The sequence below is a fragment of the Diadema setosum genome, chromosome 1, assembly GCF_964275005.1.
Source record: "Diadema setosum chromosome 1, eeDiaSeto1, whole genome shotgun sequence".
Taxonomy (NCBI): domain Eukaryota; kingdom Metazoa; phylum Echinodermata; class Echinoidea; order Diadematoida; family Diadematidae; genus Diadema; species Diadema setosum.
Window position 1 is genome coordinate 14460335 of NC_092685.1, and position 7053 is coordinate 14467387.

Here is a 7053-nt window from a genome sequence, read left to right on the forward strand (position 1 = left end):
ACTACGCACTCCGTACACCCCCTGCACACAGCCAGCTGCCCGCTGGCTCTGCAGCACTACGCACTCCGTACACCCCCTGCACACAGCCAGCTGCCCGCTGGCTCTGCAGCACTACGCACTCCGTACACCCCCTGCACACAGCCAGCTGCCCGCTGGCTCTGCAGCACTACGCACTCCGTACACCCCCTGCACACAGCCAGCTGCCCGCTGGCTCTGCAGCACTACGCACTCCGTACACCCCCTGCACACAGCCAGCTGCCCGCTGGCTCTGCAGCACTACGCACTCCGTACACCCCCTGCACACAGCCAGCTGCCCGCTGGCTCTGCAGCACTACGCACTCCGTACACCCCCTGCACACAGCCAGCTGCCCGCTGGCTCTGCAGCACTACGCACTCCGTACACCCCCTGCACACAGCCAGCTGCCCGCTGGCTCTGCAGCACTACGCACTCCGTACACCCCCTGCACACAGCCAGCTGCCCGCTGGCTCTGCAGCACTACGCACTCCGTACACCCCCTGCACACAGCCAGCTGCCCGCTGGCTCTGCAGCACTACGCACTCCGTACACCCCCTGCACACAGCCAGCTGCCCGCTGGCTCTGCAGCACTACGCACTCCGTACACCCCCTGCACACAGCCAGCTGCCCGCTGGCTCTGCAGCACTACGCACTCCGTACACCCCCTGCACACAGCCAGCTGCCCGCTGGCTCTGCAGCACTACGCACTCCGTACACCCCCTGCACACAGCCAGCTGCCCGCTGGCTCTGCAGCACTACGCACTCCGTACACCCCCTGCACACAGCCAGCTGCCCGCTGGCTCTGCAGCACTACGCACTCCGTACACCCCCTGCACACAGCCAGCTGCCCGCTGGCTCTGCAGCACTACGCACTCCGTACACCCCCTGCACACAGCCAGCTGCCCGCTGGCTCTGCAGCACTACGCACTCCGTACACCCCCTGCACACAGCCAGCTGCCCGCTGGCTCTGCAGCACTACGCACTCCGTACACCCCCTGCACACAGCCAGCTGCCCGCTGGCTCTGCAGCACTACGCACTCCGTACACCCCCTGCACACAGCCAGCTGCCCGCTGGCTCTGCAGCACTACGCACTCCGTACACCCCCTGCACACAGCCAGCTGCCCGCTGGCTCTGCAGCACTACGCACTCCGTACACCCCCTGCACACAGCCAGCTGCCCGCTGGCTCTGCAGCACTACGCACTCCGTACACCCCCTGCACACAGCCAGCTGCCCGCTGGCTCTGCAGCACTACGCACTCCGTACACCCCCTGCACACAGCCAGCTGCCCGCTGGCTCTGCAGCACTACGCACTCCGTACACCCCCTGCACACAGCCAGCTGCCCGCTGGCTCTGCAGCACTACGCACTCCGTACACCCCCTGCACACAGCCAGCTGCCCGCTGGCTCTGCAGCACTACGCACTCCGTACACCCCCTGCACACAGCCAGCTGCCCGCTGGCTCTGCAGCACTACGCACTCCGTACACCCCCTGCACACAGCCAGCTGCCCGCTGGCTCTGCAGCACTACGCACTCCGTACACCCCCTGCACACAGCCAGCTGCCCGCTGGCTCTGCAGCACTACGCACTCCGTACACCCCCTGCACACAGCCAGCTGCCCGCTGGCTCTGCAGCACTACGCACTCCGTACACCCCCTGCACACAGCCAGCTGCCCGCTGGCTCTGCAGCACTACGCACTCCGTACACCCCCTGCACACAGCCAGCTGCCCGCTGGCTCTGCAGCACTACGCACTCCGTACACCCCCTGCACACAGCCAGCTGCCCGCTGGCTCTGCAGCACTACGCACTCCGTACACCCCCTGCACACAGCCAGCTGCCCGCTGGCTCTGCAGCACTACGCACTCCGTACACCCCCTGCACACAGCCAGCTGCCCGCTGGCTCTGCAGCACTACGCACTCCGTACACCCCCTGCACACAGCCAGCTGCCCGCTGGCTCTGCAGCACTACGCACTCCGTACACCCCCTGCACACAGCCAGCTGCCCGCTGGCTCTGCAGCACTACGCACTCCGTACACCCCCTGCACACAGCCAGCTGCCCGCTGGCTCTGCAGCACTACGCACTCCGTACACCCCCTGCACACAGCCAGCTGCCCGCTGGCTCTGCAGCACTACGCACTCCGTACACCCCCTGCACACAGCCAGCTGCCCGCTGGCTCTGCAGCACTACGCACTCCGTACACCCCCTGCACACAGCCAGCTGCCCGCTGGCTCTGCAGCACTACGCACTCCGTACACCCCCTGCACACAGCCAGCTGCCCGCTGGCTCTGCAGCACTACGCACTCCGTACACCCCCTGCACACAGCCAGCTGCCCGCTGGCTCTGCAGCACTACGCACTCCGTACACCCCCTGCACACAGCCAGCTGCCCGCTGGCTCTGCAGCACTACGCACTCCGTACACCCCCTGCACACAGCCAGCTGCCCGCTGGCTCTGCAGCACTACGCACTCCGTACACCCCCTGCACACAGCCAGCTGCCCGCTGGCTCTGCAGCACTACGCACTCCGTACACCCCCTGCACACAGCCAGCTGCCCGCTGGCTCTGCAGCACTACGCACTCCGTACACCCCCTGCACACAGCCAGCTGCCCGCTGGCTCTGCAGCACTACGCACTCCGTACACCCCCTGCACACAGCCAGCTGCCCGCTGGCTCTGCAGCACTACGCACTCCGTACACCCCCTGCACACAGCCAGCTGCCCGCTGGCTCTGCAGCACTACGCACTCCGTACACCCCCTGCACACAGCCAGCTGCCCGCTGGCTCTGCAGCACTACGCACTCCGTACACCCCCTGCACACAGCCAGCTGCCCGCTGGCTCTGCAGCACTACGCACTCCGTACACCCCCTGCACACAGCCAGCTGCCCGCTGGCTCTGCAGCACTACGCACTCCGTACACCCCCTGCACACAGCCAGCTGCCCGCTGGCTCTGCAGCACTACGCACTCCGTACACCCCCTGCACACAGCCAGCTGCGGCTCTACATATTCTTAAATTGTGTAAAAAAAAAGTGTTAAAAAGAGTGGTTGAATGAATGCATTTTTCTTTGTACTGTCTTTTTATCACCAGTGAAGGTAGTGATGATTTGACAGTACAAAGAAATGCATTCATTCAACCACTCTTTGTAACAGTTTTTTTTTCTTCGATCATAATGTGTACACAAAGTGATTGTTCTATTATGTTAATGTCCCTGTTATTTGTTGTGTTGTTGCTATGTCCCTGTAATGTGTTATGTGTTTGTTATGTCCCTGTCATGTGTTATGTGTGTACACATTTTCCTCTTTGACACAGCACACTTCACCTCAAATAATGAACCAAGAGCCCAAAACAGCACCCCATCTCTTGCTTGCTCTGCACGACAACCAGCTCACATTTTCTTATCAAGGTACTCTTTAAATAAATGACCAGGAAATGAAGACAAAAAAAAAAAGAACAGTTTGTTGATATTTTTTCTTCTGTGAGGTTTACTATTCCACTCTCCACTTAAAAAAAATGTAAACCAATTAAGAGCCCAAAACAGATTCTAGCAGACGATATCCAATAGTTATACGGTTAAGTCTAGAAGTGAATCTTCCTGCATGGTCACTACTGGAAACGCAGTACACCGAGTGCGGTAACGGCATCGGTCCGGGTTATTTTTTTCTATGGTAGATTTAAGTGGTATGATAAAAAGAACGATGTCTGGTTCAGTTACAATCAGTTCCCCAGCTAATAAATTTTATTTTAAACAAAAAATCAATCTTTACTGCGATGGGTGATTTTGTTGCTCTTGAGATCTAACATTTTGGGTGACTTTTTTTAAAGAACCAGACACAATTCTCTTTGGCGCACCACAACCAAAAACACGACCGTTGCCGATACCGTGCTCAGTGTAACCGATGAAGACGTTCGTGGTCGCCAGTTGTCTTCAGTCCCGCCGCACGCCGAGTGAGTCAGGAGTTAGAGTCACTGGAATCTGCATGGTGCCGTCCGTCACTGGCCAAACACCTAGCGACAGGAAATAGAAAACAAAACAAAACCCACAAAATTTGACCTGGCGTTGATACAAAATAGTTAAGGTTTGCCAATCCTAATAAGAAATACATTAGCTGTCTACATTTTGAATTGTTGTAATAGAAAATGTATTACACGGACATGCAGTGTTTGGTAATTAACCAAGTACAGTCATAATTGTATTCTACGATAACGCATGGCCCTCCCTTTAGCAAGGGAGGTTGTCTCTCAAACCTCCAAGTTTTAGCTACACGAAAAAGAAATGTTCAAATGCTTGCGCCGAAAGAATATTAAATGTCGAGCGTAATCTTCCGAACAATGATTGTTTCGTCCTTTTCAAAACAGCGTGTACGCATCACTTACAGTTATCGGCGGTTGTGGTCAAGCCCACGAGACCGCCGCCCTATACTCCCGGAGGATGATGTCCATCCAAACGGATGTTCTTCTTCGCCCGGTTTACGATGATGATGCAGGTGCAGGGACGGACACTTACTCACGTTGAGTAGCAGAGTAGGGCCAACCGTAACCTCTTCACAAGCTCCTTCACAGGCGACACGATGGCAGACTGATATATCCTCGCTGATGCACCAGGCGTCATTCTCCCCCTTTTATACTTTTTTCTCAAATCAAACTACATGCACCTCTATTACAGCCAATCAAAGAAGCAAAATATAGCCACACCTTGCTCTCGGGACAACATCCCTGGTCTTCATTGGTGGAAGTAAAATTACCTGACCCTCATCACCTGATCCAAAGTGGGTGTGGCTAACACTCCTACCCAAATAGTCCTTTCAAAATAGAATTACATGCAAATGCATGCATAATCTCAGCGCTTGTTGCTATGTAAGGCAAGCTTTACTGACTAATAAAGAAAGGATCACACACAATGAAACACGGTATGTTGCCCCCTGGCTCGGCTTGGCGGAGAACGTCAACATGCTTTGCATTCAAGTTTCCCTTCCAGAACTTAAAGGAAAATTCGACCCCATCTTCTACTAAGCAAAAAAAAAAAAAAAAGTAACTCATCCAAATAGATCTAGACCTTTCTTTCTCGATATCGGACGTGAAATGAGGTTGAGGGACATCAGGGTGTGACATCCTTCTTCGACACAGTAATATCTGTCGCAAGTGCAAACGCACAAGCTTAGTGAGAAGGAAATGATGTATAATCAGCCAAAAACTAGTTCTTCGGATAAGGGTTCGTTCAAAATCTATTGAAAATCTTCATTTTGTCTAAAGTACATTTCTGATCTCCAACCATAATTGCTAGAAATTCACTTCTTTAGAATCATTTGATGCAAACGGCTTAGCCCTACAGTGCTTACGTCCTATATTTTTCATGTAAAAAAAAAGAATGCTTCTTGCCGACTTGTGCACAAACACATAAGACATTTTCGAGGTCATAATATCTTCCCCTCATCTTATTTACCCACGTAACTTTAATTGATATTACATTTCTGGAAAGTCGTGTGAGATTATAGAACTCCATACTTTCTTATATTTGCCTGATTATATTGAAACATTCTTTGTTGCGTTTGCTTGATTTGAAAAAAAAATGCTCTGTCTTCAAATCAACTTGACCACGAAGTGTCTTTCCCTTTAAAGGCAAGCGTGGAATAAGGGATGAAAAGAAAAGCCAATCTTTTGAATCTTCCTCGTCAAGTCACCTGCCTTCCTATTCATTCCCTCAGGTTCAGTTTTCGAATAGGTCGTGAATGTCACCTTTGACAGATCAGACAAGTGCACTGAAGAGATTTGCATTTCTCAACGGAATCCTTTCAACAGCAGAAGTTTGTTGAAGTGCATTACATAATATTTGATCTCTTCGCTGACGCGCCAAGTTGTTGCTGTTGTTATTGTTAAAAGCTTTCACACTTTCCTTTTCATACTACCGTATTCTCTCAATATACCCCTTGGTCAATGAAAGCGGATTACGTTAAACATTCCTAGTCAAATGAGTTCTTTCCAAAGTCAAATTCCATGCAAATGCGTACAACATATCGGGGCTTGTTGCTACGTAAGGTAAGGTATGTCGACTAATTAAAAGGAAAGGAGCACACGCATTATGCTCACCTCCGGGTTCGGCTTGCCAGGGGAGGTCATCTACTTAGCATTCATTTTTGCCCTCCGCAACTTAAAGGTAAACTGCAAGCCTTGTTAATAGCAAAAGAAAAGAAAAGTAGCAAATTCACGTGACATTGCAGACATTTTTTTTTTTTGCGATTTTGAAAGAGAAGTGATGTTGTGGAAACGACAGTTCAACATGTTTCTCCAGAAAGAGTAATAACTGTCCCAAGTGCAAATGCACAAGCGAAGAGGTAACTTTAATGATGTCAAATTCGTCACCATAGTAAACTCACTCTTCAGAAGGTTCGTTATGTATACATGTATCAATTAACTTATCGATAATATTCCTATGACTGTTTCCCAAGCTATCATAATTGCCAGAACTTCACTTCTCTAGAAGCATTGGACATGGGGTTTACAACTCATTCTTCTCCTTTTAAAGTGAAAAGACGATTATTTTTGAAGAATTGAGGAAAGTGGGGACAGGAGACTTTCAAAATTATAACATCTCTTCATCTAGTTTTCCTACGTATCTATGATTAACATCACAATTTTTGGAAAACTTTCCTGTGTTTACTTGATCCTAATAAAGCAGTCTCTGTTGTGTCTGTTTATTGATTTAGAATTTTCTGTCTCTCTTTAAATTGACTTGAGCAGGGAGTTTTCCCTTTAAAGCAAAAGGGGACTACACAGGGATGGGAAAAACACCAATCTTTCTCGGTCCAATTATCACATGCCTTCCCCACCCTATATTCATTCTTTCGCGTTTTGTTTTCGAATAAGGCGTGATCCGCCAGAGACAACAGATGGTCTGCCACACTACATCGTCTGGCGTATAATACACGGCTACTGAATCGGTTTGCATTCCTCATCACGTTAAGTGATTCATTCAATAGCCGAAGCATCTATGGTAAGGCGTTATACAGTCTCGACGTTTGTTGCTATGAGAGGAAAGTTGTG

The 7053-nt window shown here is 51.4% G+C and overlaps 1 long non-coding RNA gene across 1 annotated transcript; it reads right to left on the reverse strand.

Annotated features, from left to right (window-relative positions):
* Window positions 1-3469: 3469 nt before the first annotated feature.
* On the reverse strand, window positions 3470-4946 carry LOC140227223 (uncharacterized). The gene is made up of 2 exons (XR_011901024.1): window positions 4390-4946; window positions 3470-4020 (listed from the first exon to the last, which is right to left on the reverse strand). It is a non-coding gene; the product is annotated as an uncharacterized lncRNA (long non-coding RNA).
* Window positions 4947-7053: the final 2107 nt, after the last annotated feature.